The 14082-nt window shown below is 45.2% G+C and overlaps 1 protein-coding gene across 1 annotated transcript in view; it reads left to right on the top strand.

The window, feature by feature from the left end:
- LHFPL3 (LHFPL tetraspan subfamily member 3) overlaps positions 1 to 14082 on the top strand; it is a 215394-nt gene that overhangs the window by 200771 nt on the left and 541 nt on the right. The window lies entirely within an intron of this gene.

Raw genomic sequence — 14082 nt, 5'->3', positions numbered from 1 at the left:
CCATTCCAATTTTCTGTTCTGTTCCATTTCAGTCTTCTCTTCTCTTCCTTCTCTTCTCTTCCTTCTCTTCCCTTCCCTTCCCTTCCCTTCCCTTTTCTTCTTTTCTCTTCCCTTCCACTCCACTCCACTCTACCCCATCAATGACCATCTCCTCCTCTGCCGTCCCCTTCTCCTTTTGCCTTCCGTCTTTTCCAACATCAAGGTCTTCTACAAGGAGCCCTCTCTTCGCATTTTATAGCCAAAGTCTTTGAGCATCAGCTTCAGTTTCTGTCCTTCTAAAGAACAGTCAGGGTTGATTTCCATTAGGATGGAAGGATTTGATCTTCTTGTAGTCCAAGAGACTTTCAAGAGTCTTCCCCAACACCAATAACTTGAAACTACCAATTCTTCAGTGCTCAGCCTTGCTTATGGCCCAAGCCTCCCAGCCATACATTACTCTACTGAATAACAGAACAACGGAATTGGAAGGGATCTTGGAGGACTTCTGCTCCAATCCCTGCTCAAGCAGAAAGTCCTCTAGCATTCCAGACAAGTGACTGTCCAGTCTCTTCTTGAAGAGTCTCTTCCTGGAGTCAGGGGAAGGCCCAGACAACAGCTCTGCGTCGGAGGCAGAGATGGGGCCAGGGCCATCTGGGAGTGATGCACGGACTCCGGAGCCCCCTGAGTCAGACAGCAGAGAGGCAGAGGAACAGAAGGAGCCTGTTCCTAGTGCACGCATGCACAGAGCTGCCAGAAGGCAAGAGCAGTTAAAGCAAAAGGGACGACTCGGGAGTAAGGCCAGGAAATGATTGGCCCCTCCCATAAGGCTTAAAAGAGAAACAAAGGCACTTGGGCCTTTTGCAGGAAAGCAACGTTGCTAACTCTGTTTCCAGTCGGCATCTCTTGTTTGTTTCTGAACTTTGTGGGGCTTTGCCAAGTAAGGCCTTTGGCAGAGTGTCAAAGAAGATAAAGGTTGGTGATTATTCTGAAGGACTTCTTCCGAAGGACTGGTTTTACAACTAATTGGGACTCAGCTGGGAATGAACGTAATTCTCAGCTGTTACAATAAAATAGGTTTGTTTGGGACTAATTGTGTATTGTAATGATTCAGTAAGCCTAGGTCACAACATTGTCCTGCTTTCTGGGCTTTGAAGAATAGCTTGGCCCCTCTTTGTGGCAGCCCACCATATATTGGAAGACTACTCTCATGTCACCCTTAGTCCTTCTTAAACTAGACCTACCAATTCCGGCAACCGTTCTTCATATGTTTTAGCCTCCAGTCCCCTAATCATCTTCGTTGCTCTTCTCTGCACTCTTTTCAAGAGTCTCAACACAGCCTAGAAATCATCCAGTTATTTGAAACTGGGTTATCAATGTGGAATTTTAACCTGGTTATATTTTTATTAAATTTATATGCCACCCATCTCCTTATCCAGCGACTCTGGACTTTCTATACCTGATTTTTTTTAACCTGGCTATATTCTTAGATGATCAGAAGTAGCATTTCTCAGTAGGGAAAGTAAGTGAATACCAACCCCTGCCCCCAACCAGCACTTTACCCACCCACCCCCAATGACCCTCACCTGATGTATCCTCCCCATCACAAGACTCACTGATGAGTCACACCTGATCCATCACAAGGCCCATTACAAGATCCTCACTTGACACATCCACACCTGAAGACCTTATAAGCAGAAGAACATCAACAGTGACATCCCCTAAACTCCACTGAAGATGTTACCTAGTTTGGCCCTCCAAAAGCAATCCTGTTCTGCCCCAGCTACGGACCCCAAAGAACGCAGCACACACAAAGTCTGTACAAACCTTAGTTTACTAAATTAAATCAGTTTTTTTTTCCAAGCAAAGGCTGCTAATTCACTTTCTTAAGAGCCTACAAGAATTCAAAGAATAAATAATCTTAATCTTACTATGGTTGGCAGAAAGCCCAGAAATAATTTGCAGAGAATTAAGATCAAGGCACGAAGGAGAGTGAATGAAGTTGTTCCCTGCAAATTGCTTCAGTCGGCGTTCCTCCTTAAATAGGCTAAAGGAGTGGCCAATTAGCCCCAAGCCTTACTCTCAAGGAGACCTCCTCCTGAGGAGCCACTCCTACCTTTTGGCAGCTCTGCACGCCCGTGCATCGAGAAGAGGCTCCTCCTCTTTGTCCTCTTCACTTATGGGAGCTTCTGGAGGTTCTGAAGGCCCTGGCTGAATCCCCGCCTCTGGCACCACATCTTCTCCAGCCTCCTCATTGTCTGACTTGAGTGTCAGCTGCCCAGGCTGCTGGCACGGCACCACACCAGCCTCCTCGCTGTCTGAATCAGCCACCAGCCACACAGGCCACGTACGGGCCACAACAAATCCCATCAACCGACACACTGACCTACAACCATCCTATGAACCCCTCAGAATCCACATCAACCACACAGCCAATCAGCGAAATCAATGACCCTCAAACAATCCATACAAGCCCCCCCTACCAGCCATTCACCTCACAATGACCTAACCTGGTGTAACCTCCCTATCACGAGACCCTCACTTGATACACCCACAACTGAAGACCTTATCAACAGAAGAATGCCTGAAGATGTTACCTAACCAGGTAATGAAACATTCGGAAACCAACCCACAAGCTCGGAGAATGAACCTCCACCCTCAAAATCTACCACCCCCCAATTTCCAGAACGAGGAGTAGGCTGTTCCTAACACCGTCCGGTTTCTTTTTTTCTCACGTTAGAACCATCCGTTGCGTTCACACACTCAACACCTCCGGTTATTTATGGCAGATACACTAAATAATTTGCGAGTGGCCTTTTTCGTTGTTGTTGTTGTTGACACCTTGGAAACCTGCCGCATACCTGACTCCGAAAGCTCACCCTGCAACGTTCGATCTGCATCTCCTGATTCGCACCCCGCAACACAAACATTTCAAAAGAGCATCAGGTTTGCCATTTATAAGAAACACGATGCACTAATTGCTGTCAGTGAGTATATTAAGATGAGAAGCTCAGATGCTAAAATTGACTTTGGAGGGCTGTAAAAATTTATAGCCTCATCTGAGCCAGGAAAGTTTCCGCTTAGAGAGGCTCATTTTGCTGTTTTGTGAAAGTGGTTTAGATTGGACTGATCTTGGCTTGGCGGATTCCTCGTTTATAGTACGTTGTGGCTTCTTACCTGCTTGCATTTAATAAGACGGGTCGGTCTCAACGTACGACCCACAATTGAGCCCCAACATTTATGTCGCTAAGCGAGACATCGGCTAAGCGAGTTTGGGCCCATTTTACGACTTTTCTCGCCACATTCTTTTAAGTGAATCCCTGCGCTTCTTAAATCAGCCGCACGGTTGTTAAGTGAGTCTGGTTTCCCCGTTGACTTTGCTTGTCCGAAGGTCACAAAAAGGGGATCACGTGATTCCTCTGGGACACGGCAATTGTCATAAATGTGAGTCGGTTGTCAAGCATCCGAATGTAAGTCACGTTGACCCTAAGGATGCTGCAACAGTCGTAAGTGTGAAAAATGGCCATAAGTCACTTTTCTCAGTGCCGTTTTAACTTCGAATTGTCACTGGGCGTACTGTTGTAAGTCGAGGACTGCCTGCATAATGTAATCTAGGTCAGATTTGATTCTGACCTAGGTTAATAGTGTTGTAATCCAGGTTCGAGCACTAAAAGGGCATATCATTATTTCCGACAGATTTTAATAATTTATCAAAGTAAGCTTAAACTAGACTTCTTTCTGTTTCAGAGGAATCCTAGCTGTTTTATTAACTGTGACCCTCTTTTTTTTTAGGATAAGGATGATTCTGGCCTCAATTGGGCTCCATTCATCTGTGCTGTTGTAGGTAACGTGTTTCCCCAAAAATACGACCTACTCAGAAAGTAAGTCCTAGCTTGATTTTTACACGTGCGCCCAATATAAGCTCTACTCTCAAAATAAGCCCTAATTAAGACTCCGCCCACTCCAGGGTGCACAGGTAAAAATTAAGCTAGAGTGGGGATGTGGGAAGTGGACTTGCCCTACTACTTACCTTCGAATAGTTGCAGCCAGGCCTCGCACAACTCGGCCTTCCTGAAGGTCTCTCTAGTCCAGGGGTCACCAACCTTTTGGACCTCACGGACCACTAAATTCATAATTTTAAATCCCGCGGACCACTAATATGATCTGCCTAATGACTGGCTGGGTAGGCATGGCTAAGTGGTCATGTGACTGGGTGGGCGTGGTAAACTCGATGTCACTCATATTGAGGGGCGCCTTGCTGGCCTCTACTCACTCCTCCCCTCCCAGCTACTCCTCACCTGCCTGCCCGGGCTCCTTAATGACCCAACAGGAAGCAGTTGTTGGAGCTAAGCAGCCACCACGAGAAAGAGTTGGCAAAACAGCTCAGTTCAAATTGGATCTGACCGAGAAGGAGGCTCAGCAGAGGCACCTCACTGAGGACTAGGAGCATAGGCTTTCCAAGCAGAGGGAAGACCTGTGGGAGTGCAAGGCCAGGTACCGGCACCTGGAGACTCAGTGGGATGAGATGGTCAGCCAGTTCCAGGCCATGATGCAGTCCCACTGGAACGAGGCCCTCCGTCTCTTTGCCACCAGTGGCACTTCCCTCCAGCCTTCACCCAAAGTCCCACACCAGGAGGCTGAAGCAGACCCCGAGTTAGAATTTCTGCCCCCCTCCAACCCATACAAAAAGGTCCCCAAAGGGGGAGACTCTCTGCAGCAACACAAACGTTCATTGTATGTATCTGGCCGAGGGACCATAATTTGAGGCCCACCAAAATTTTTTCGTGGACCACCGGTGGTTCACGGACCACCGATCGGTGACCTCTGCTCTAGCCAATAACAGAGATCTCTGTAGGTCTTCAGGAAACCCTTGCCGGCTGCAAAAGAAATGGGCCGAGGTGTGCGAGGCCTAGTTGCAACTCTCCGAAGCCGAAGAAGTTCCTGAAGGCCTCTGACAGTGAAAAGGAGGCCAGGGGCGATGCATGCAAGTGAGGTGAATCAGTGGACGACATTCCCCCCACCCCAAAAATAAGACCTGGTACCTTTTTTGGTGGCAAAAAATATATAAGATAGGGTCTTGTTTTCAGGGAAACACAGCAGTCCTTGACTTACAACTGTTTGTTTAGTGACCATTCAAAGTTACGACCACATTAGAAAAAAAATGGGCCTTACGACTTACTGCTGAAGAATGCAGCCAAAGTGACTAAAAACATTGAAGATATAAACGGTCATTTGTTTAGCAACCGTCTGAAGTTACAACAGACTAAAAAAAAAAGGGGGAGGGAGACTTACGTCTGGTCCTCACCCTTATGACCAGAATCACGTGATCCAAATTTGGACCCACGCTTGCGACCTTTGTGTAACGACAACAGTTGTAGGGCCCCCGGGGGGGGACATGTGGTCACCATTTGCAGCCTTCCCAGCTGGCTTCCAACACGCATGTCAATCACGTGACCTCTGGGAGGCTGCAACGGTCGTTAAGTGTGTGAAAAACGGCCATAAATCTCTTTTGTCAGTGCCGATGTAACTTCGAACCGCCACTGAGCGAATTGTTGTAAGTCGAGGAACGACCGGTAAATTCTGTTGAGATCTAGAATTCTCTAGATTCTGCAGGAATAGCAGAGAAAGTTTAAAACATGGCCAAAAAAAAAAGAGAGAGAGAGAAAGAGAGAGAATTTCTAAAATATGCAGAGAGAACAACTGAGAATGTCAGATATCAGCCGGGATGAGTCATTGGTCCAATGGAAAGAAATGAGAAGAAGAAGAAAATGGCGCTAACATCTTCAAGGATGGGACAAAAATAGGCTTGTGTGAACTAGGACACAAGAGATTTTTTTAAAAAACAACAACAACTCTGAGGTAACAATCAAGACAGAGGTGTGAAAATAACAGTCAGGGTTTGGGCATTTAAAAGCCAGACAACAGGTCCAGGATCAAACTTAGAAACTCGTTTATTAAATGAAATGTTTAGATTCCAGATCCGAGACCCTGAGGGGAATCGGCGCCATTTCAACTGTGTCTAAGTGGAGACCATAGAAGACACCAGAGCGTCTTGCTATGAAAGGAGCAATAAAATGAGGGGGTCCTTGGTGGTTTCTGAGCTTGGTTGTTTTCTTGCAGACGTTTCGTTACCAAACTAGGTATTATCATCAGGGCTAGAAGAGAGTAGGGTTTGTGGAGAGGAGGAGGAGGGGAGGAGGAGGAGGAGGAGGAGGAAGAAGAAGAAGAAGAAGAGGAAGAAGAAGAAGAAGAAGGAGAAGGAGAAGAAGGAGGAGAAGAGGAAGAAGAAGAAGAAGAGGAAGAGGGAGAGGAAGAGGGAGAAGGAGAAGGAGAAGGAGAAGGAGAAGGAGAAGGAGAAGGAGAAGGAGAAGGAGAAGAGGAGGAGGAGGAGGAGGAGGAGGAGGAGGAGGAGGAGGAAGGAGAAGAGGAGGAGGAGGAAGAAGAAGAGGAAGAAGGAGAAGAGGAAGAAAGGGAAGAGGAAGAAGAGGAGGAGGAGGAGAAGGAGGGGGAGGAGGAGGAGGAGGAGGAAGGAGAAGAGGAGGAGGAGGAGGAGGAAGAAGAAGAGGAAGAAGGAGAAGAGGAAGAAGGAGAAGAGGAAGAAGAAGAGGAGGAGGAGAAGGAGGGGGAGGAAGAAGAAGAAGAAGAGGAAGAAGGAGAAGAGGAAGAAGAAGAGGAGGAGGAGGAGGTGATCGAGGTCTGTGGTGTCTTTGGTAGTCTCTGAGCTTGGTTGTTTCCAGCCAGGAGTGGGGTTCGGGGGTTCTCCGAACTGCACAGAATCTTAGCTAGAGGTTCTCCCGAACCCCTGCGAATCTCACTCCTAAGTATGACCGTCATCTCCCAGGGTTTCCCCCCCTCCCCCCCAGCCAGCATGTTTCCAAGTTTGAAAAATGAAAATACAGATCTGTTTACAGCCAGATCTATCTATGTAAACATGTTCTCTAATTTTATTTTATTTTTTGCTTTTGTTTCCCGGGGACGTTTCAAGTTATTTATTTAACTGCCTTGTCTGGGTTCTCAAAACAACGCTTGATCGGTTTAATTGAAGCCCAAAGCTGCATGCACACAACCCGTCAAACCTTGGTTAGTTGTAACCTCGGTTTGTTTCTTGGGAAGTTTAGTGGTTTATGCTCTTGGAGCCTTTCTGTCTGTTCTCTGGGCCTTTGATCTTATCTTGGGTGTTTTTGTTTTGTTTTTTGGTTGTTGTTTTTTTTAAGATTAAAGCAAGCAATTCCAGAATTCTTACTAAGCAATTAAGAGGATTGGGTTGACTCTTAATGCTTCGTTTGTGATCCTAATTATGATTAATTTGCTTTTTTTAAATTCCTGTCCGTCTGGCTTAAGTTACATAAACGTCTCTCTCTCTCTCTCTTTTTTTTTTTTTCCTTTCCTCCCCCTTCTGAACAAGTGAACGTAATATATGTATTTATGCATCTGTTTTGCAATTCGGAGGAAAAGGTGAGGAATTCTGCAAACGTCTTTCTTTCTTTAAATGATTTAAAATGGATTCAGTGCTGTAAAAAGAAACTCGCTGAAGCTCCTTCCGTCTTTCCTGCGACCGGCGTTCTAACTTTCATTGACTTACAGTGCAGGACGTTATTAATATTAAACACTGTTTAAGGGAGATTAACAAACGACATGCGTTTTGGACGGGGTTGTGTCTGCAATTTCAAAAGGACATTACTTACTTTACTGGGAGTTGTAAACTGGTTGTTCTATCTTGTTTAGGCTGAAATCCTTGCGTGCTTCTGCAACACCTTGCATTTTGCTGTTTAAAAGTAACTCCCAGACAAAATTCGTTTATTGAATTTATCGTGCTGCTCGTCTCTGTCAAAACCACTGGGGGCCAGTTAACGGATAAACAGCAGCTAGTGAGAGCCGAACTGGGGGATGGAAAGAATAAAAAAAAAAAACCCAGAATAAGCAAGCTGTAGGAAATTCACATTTTAGGATAACAATAAACCTGAGAATGGATTGCACAGGGAAGTCCTTGACTTACAACCACAATTGAGCCCACAGTTCCTCCATCACTGGAAGTTCTCAAGACAAGATGGAACAACCATTTTGTCTGGAATAATGTAGGGTTTCCTGCTTGAACAGGGAGGTTGGACTAGAAGACCTCCGAGGCCCCTTTCAACTCTGTTATTCTATTCTATTCTATTCTACTCTACTCTTCTTTATTCTACTCTACTCTACTCTATTCTATTCTATTTACTCTACTTTATTCTACTCTACTCTACTCTACTCTACTCTACTCTACTCTACTCTACTCTATTCTACTCAGTTCTACTCTATTTTATTCTACTCTACTCTACTCTATTCCACTCTATTCTATTCTACTCTACTCTAACTCTATTCTATTCTACTCTATTCTATTCTATTCTCGTCTCGTCTCGTCTAGTCTATTTTATTGTACTCTACTTTATTCTACTCTATTCTATTCTATTCTATTCTATTCTATTCTATTCTACTCCACTCTACTCTACTCTACTCTACTCTATTCTACTCTACACTACCTCTATTCTACTCTACTCTATTCTATTCTACTCTACTCTACTTTATTCTACTCTATTCTACTCTACTTTATTCTACTCTATTCTACTCTAACTCTATTCTATTCTACTTTATTCTATTCTACTTTATTCTATTCTACTTTATTCTACTCTATTCTACTCTACTCTATTCTACTTTATTCTACTCTGTTCTACTCTCCTCTATTCTACTCTACTCTAACTCTATTCTACTCTATTCTATTCTACTCTACTCCATTCTATTGTACTCTACTCTACTTTATTCTACTCTACTCTACTCTACTCTAACTCTAACTCTATTCTACTCTACTTTATTCTACTCTACTCTACTCTTCCCTTCCCCAATGCTCCCTACCCCTTGGTTATTATGGCAGTTGCTAGCGAGCTTCAAATAAAGCAAAAATGAGCATCTGACACTGCTATATTGATTTTTTAAACCCGTTTCCCATAGATACCCCTTCAGAAGGTTGCTTGATTTCTCCCCAATGCCAAAAGGCCTGCAGAAGTGATATGGGGGTGGGAGGGGGAAATTGATCACCAGGGATGAACTGAAAACTTTCTAACACCCCACTATTCTCAAACTGGCCTCTCCAGGAAATGAAGCTTTTGTGCAGAAGCCAATAGCCGATACTCAATTTACTTTGGGAAAATCAAAAGTCCAGCCTAAGCACGTTCCTTATAATTCATCAAAATCATTTTTCCGTAGGCTGGGTAAAATTTAATCCATCAAAGCTGCGTTTCCGATCTGTGGAAAACATGAATTAAATATAGAAGTGGCAGCCATCGGCTGGAAAGCGCGATTGCCTAAAATCGAAGAGCCTCTGCATAATTGCACGCTTCTTTCAACAGACAGTATCTGTAAGCGCTATTGAATGTTGCGCCGGAGAAGATGCGGAAATGTTAAATTATAAAAAAATATACAGCCGAGTGGCTGAAAATTCATTCTTTGACTTCTCAGTAAACATTTGGAGAAAGGTGCCATCTGGTGGCAGCGAGCGATACTGCAGCCTTCGTTTGCCATCTACGGTTGAGATCTTATTTTAAACATTTTATTAATTTATAGAATAAAATACAAAAATACCAAAGTAAAATAGGAAGTCACATTATACAAGCCTTGGTTGTATTAACAGAGGCACAGAATCAAAATCACGAGAATAGAATAGAATAGAATAGAATAGAATAGAATAGAATAGAATAGAATAGAATAGAATAGAATAGAATAGAATTTTTATTGGCCTAGTGTGATTGGACACCCAAGGAATTTGTCTTGGTGCATACGCTCTCAGTGTACATAAAATAAAAGATACATTCATCAAGAAGTATCAGTACCGCTTTGTAAATCCTTCGTAAGGCCATACTTGGAATCCTGCATGCAGTTTTGGTCACTGCATTACAAAAAAAGCTGTTGAGACTTTGGAAAAAGTGCAAAGAAGAGACGTTTAAGATCCTGGAGACAAAAACATACGAAGAACGGTTGCGAGAATTGGGTCTGGTCAATCTAGAGAAAAGAAGGACTAGGGGTGACATGATAGCAGTCTTCCAATATTTGAGAGGTTGCCACAAAGAGGAGGGGGCCAACTTATTTTCCAAAGCACCAGAAGGCAAGGGGAGAAACATTGGATGGAAACTAATCAAGGAGAGAAGCAACCTGGAATTAAGGAGAAAATTCCTAACCGTGAGGACAATTAACCAGTGGAACTGCTTGCCACCAGAAGTTGTAGGTGCTTCATCACCAGAGGTGGTATTCAGCCGGTTCGGGCCAGTTCAGGCGAACCGGTAGTGGTGACCTGCGGGTAGACCCGCCAGGGCGCAATCCCGTCCTATATCGCTGTGTTTTTGATGCCACATGCATGGATGGATGGCGCGCGCGAGCGAGCGAATTGCTGTGTTGTTTGACAGTATGTGAATCCCACCTCTGTTCATCACTGGAGGTTTTTAAAAAGAGACTGGACACCACTTGTCCAGAATGGTATAAGGCAGTGATGGCTAACATTTTTGCCATCATGTGCCAGGAGGGCGGGGTCATGTGCGCACATGCCCACACCCATAATTCTATGTGCCCCACCCCCGCGTATGCCCATGCAACCCACTCCACTCCGCCGCACTCCTATCACGCGATGGCCTGGTAGGCCCGTTTTTCTCTCTCACCTGACTCCAGAGCCTCTCTAGGAGTCTGGGGAGGGTGAAAACAGCCTTCCCCCCACCCAAGAGGCCCTCCAGAGGCCAGAAACGGCCCATTTGCCAACTTCCGGTGGGACCGGAAGACCTGAAAAGCACGCTGGAGCTGAGCTCACGTGCCCACTGATATGGCTACGCATGCCACCTGTGGCACACGTGCCATAGGTTCGCCATCCCAGGTATAGGGTCTCCTGATTGAGAAGTGGGTTGGACTAGACGATCTCCAAGGTTCCTTCCAGCTCTATTCTGTTTGATTGATTTCCCGGTTCACTGAAAAATCTTAATAACGCCCTTGAAAACACGGTGCGGTTGATGTAGCAACTGCAACATTGCGGGGTGACTACGGCAAGTGAATTCTTTGCATAAAACAATTTGCCTTTTAAAACACCTTCTTCTTAACTGGGAGCAGCAAATTAAGATTTTAATGCCGTGCGCTCTGTAATGAACTACATATGAATGATGCTTATTTTTAGCAAATAAATGCTAATGTAATCTTTTGCCGTTGTAAAAATAGAAGGCGGTACTGGTCAAGGAGGAAAATCAGGAACATTCCCCCCCCCCTGGTTACTGCAGAAAGTCCTCCACTTACAACCATGACGGAGCTCAAAATTTCTGCTGCTAAGTGAGACATTTGTTAAGTGAGCTTTGCCCCCCATTTTATGAGCTTTCTTGCCAGAGCTGCGAAGTGAATGTGGTTAAGTTAGCAACACGGTTGTTGTTGGGGCCCGTCAGCGGCCTGTGCAGCTAGTAGCTGATTCCGACAGCGAGGAGGCTGGTGTGGTGCTGCACCAGCAGCCTGTGCAGCTGGCACACAAGTCAGACAATGAGGAGGCTGGAGAAGATGTGGTGCCAGAGGCAGGGATTCAGCCAGGGCCTTCAAAACCTCCAGAAGCTCCTTTAAGTGAAGAGGACAAAGAGGAGGAGCCTCTTCTCGATGCACGGGCACGCAGAGCTGCCAAAAGGCAGGAGTGGCTCCTCAGGAGGAGGTCTCCTCGAGAGTAAGGCTTGGGGCTAATTGGCCACTCCCTTAGCCTATTTAAGGAGGAACGCCGACTGAAGCAATTTACAGGGAACAACTTCATTCACATACCTTCGTGTCTTGTCTTGCTTATCTTATCAGCTTCCTGCAAATTGCTTCTGGGCTTTCTGCCAACCCTAGTAAGATTACGATTGTTTATTCTTTGGATTCTTGTAGGCTGTTAAGAAAGTTAATTAACAGCCTTTGTTTGAAAAAGACTGATTTAATTTAGTAAACTAAGGTTTGTGCTGACTTTGTGTGTGCTGCATTCTTTGGGGTCCGCAGCTGGGGCAGAACAGTTGTTAAGTGAATCTGGCTGCCCCATTGACTTTGCTTGTCATTTAGTGACCGTTCAAAGTTCAAAAAATGACCTCTGACCATTTTTCACACTTACGACCGTGGCCGCATTCCCCAGGGTCACGTGATTTACATTTCAGAGGCTTGACAACTGACTCACATTAATGACGGTTGCAGTGTCCCCCGGGGGTGGTGGTCACGTGATCCCCTTTTGTGACCTTCTGACGAGCAAAATCAACAGGGAAGACCAAATTCATTTAACGACCATGCTCCTCATTTAAGAACTGCAGTGATTCGCTTAACAAATGTGATGAGAAAGGTTGTAAAATGGAGCAAAACTCACTTAACATGTGTCTCGCTTAGCCACAGAAATTTGGGGCTCGATTGCAGTCGTAAGTCCAGGACTACCTTTTAATTCTCCTTTCTTCTTTGGAGCAGGACGGATGGAAGAGAGGAAGAAATCAGTTCTCCCCTCCTCCATTTATCATTTTTATTTTATTATATAAAATGCAAAGAAGAAAAGAAAACAGTTCTAAAAATACAGGAAAATCTCCATTTATCCAATGTATTACCTAAAGCCGAAAGAGAATTTGCATTATGTTCCAGAAACATGCTTGACAGTGGTGAAATTCAAAAATTTTCCCTACCAGTTCTGTGGGCGTGGCTTGGTGGGCGTGGCTTGGTGGGCATGTGACTGGGTGGGCATGTGACTGGGTGGGCGTGGCTTGGTGGGCATGTGACTAGGAAAACCAGCTATCACACTTTACACAAAAATAACACAAAAGTTACACAACTGACTCACACACAATGCAAAAGCAGCTGGACTTCATACAAAATAGCCCCTGCAACAAGCAGGAACCTCACAGAGTCACAGAAAGCTTAAAAACAAATGATCTCACTTTACACAAAAATACCAGTTCGGGTAATAGGTAGTAAAAAAAAAAAAATGCTTTAAAAAGTTAAAGAAAAGTTCCAACGATCGCATGGCACAGCTGATTGTCCCAGCTGATCGTCCGAAACTTTTTTTTTTTACTTTTTAAAATGTATTTATTTTTTAAACTTTTTTAAAGCATTTTTTTTTTTACTACCTATTCGCCCGAACTGGTAGTAAAAAAAAAATGCTTTAAAAAAGAAAAAAAAAAGTTCCGATGATCAGCTGTGACACGCGATTCTCGGAAGTTTTTTTTTTTTTTTTTTACTTTTTAAAGCATTTTTTTACTACCGGTTCGGGAGAATCAGTAGCATTTTTACTACCAGTTCGGGTGAACTGGCCTGATGGAAACTGAACAAGGAGAGATTCAACCTAGAAATGAGAAGGAACTTTCTGACAGTGAGAACAATCAATCCATGGAACAGAAGTTGCCTTCGGAAGTTGTGGGAGCTTCATCACTTGAGACTTTCAAGAAAAGATTGGACTGCCATTTGTCAGAAATGGTAGAGGGCCGTGATGGCGAACCTATGGCACGTGTGCCACCTGTGGCACGCGGAATCATATCGGTGGGCACACGAGCGTTGCCCTAGCTCAGGTCCGGCGCACGCCAGCCAGCTGATTTTCAGGCCTTCCAGGCCCACCGGAAGTCAGCAAATGGGCTGTTTCCGGCCTCTGGAGGCCCTCGGGGGGGGAAACATTTTCGCCCTCCCCAGGCTCCTAGAAAGCTTCTGGAGCCTGGGGAGAGCAAAAAACGGGCCTTCTGATCCCACCGGAAATCAGCAAATGGGCTGTTTTCGACCTCTGGAGGGCCTCCTGGGGGGTGGGGAAGGCTGTTTTCGCCCTCCCCAGGCTCCAAGAAAGCCTCTGGAGCCTGGGGAGGGCGAAAAAAACAGACCTACCGGGCCCACCGGGCCATCGCATGCTAAAAGCAGGGGAAGCACGGGGGGGGTCACACACGCATGCGCGGAGGGCGCATTGAATTATGGGTGTGGGCTCCGTGCTCCCCCCACTTTTGGCACACGACGGCGAAAAGGTTAGTCATCACTGGTATAGGGTCTCCTGCTTGAACGGGGGGTTGGACTACATGTCCTATAACAGTGATGGCTAACCTTTTTGCCATCGCGTGCCAAAAGCGGCAGGGGGGACGGACGTGT

This window comes from Pituophis catenifer, unplaced genomic scaffold, assembly GCF_029215685.1.
Source record: "Pituophis catenifer annectens isolate HBS135680 unplaced genomic scaffold, rPitCat1.0.hap2 SCAF_7, whole genome shotgun sequence".
NCBI lineage: Eukaryota > Metazoa > Chordata > Lepidosauria > Squamata > Colubridae > Pituophis > Pituophis catenifer.
This window is presented reverse-complemented; position numbering and strand designations above follow the sequence as displayed.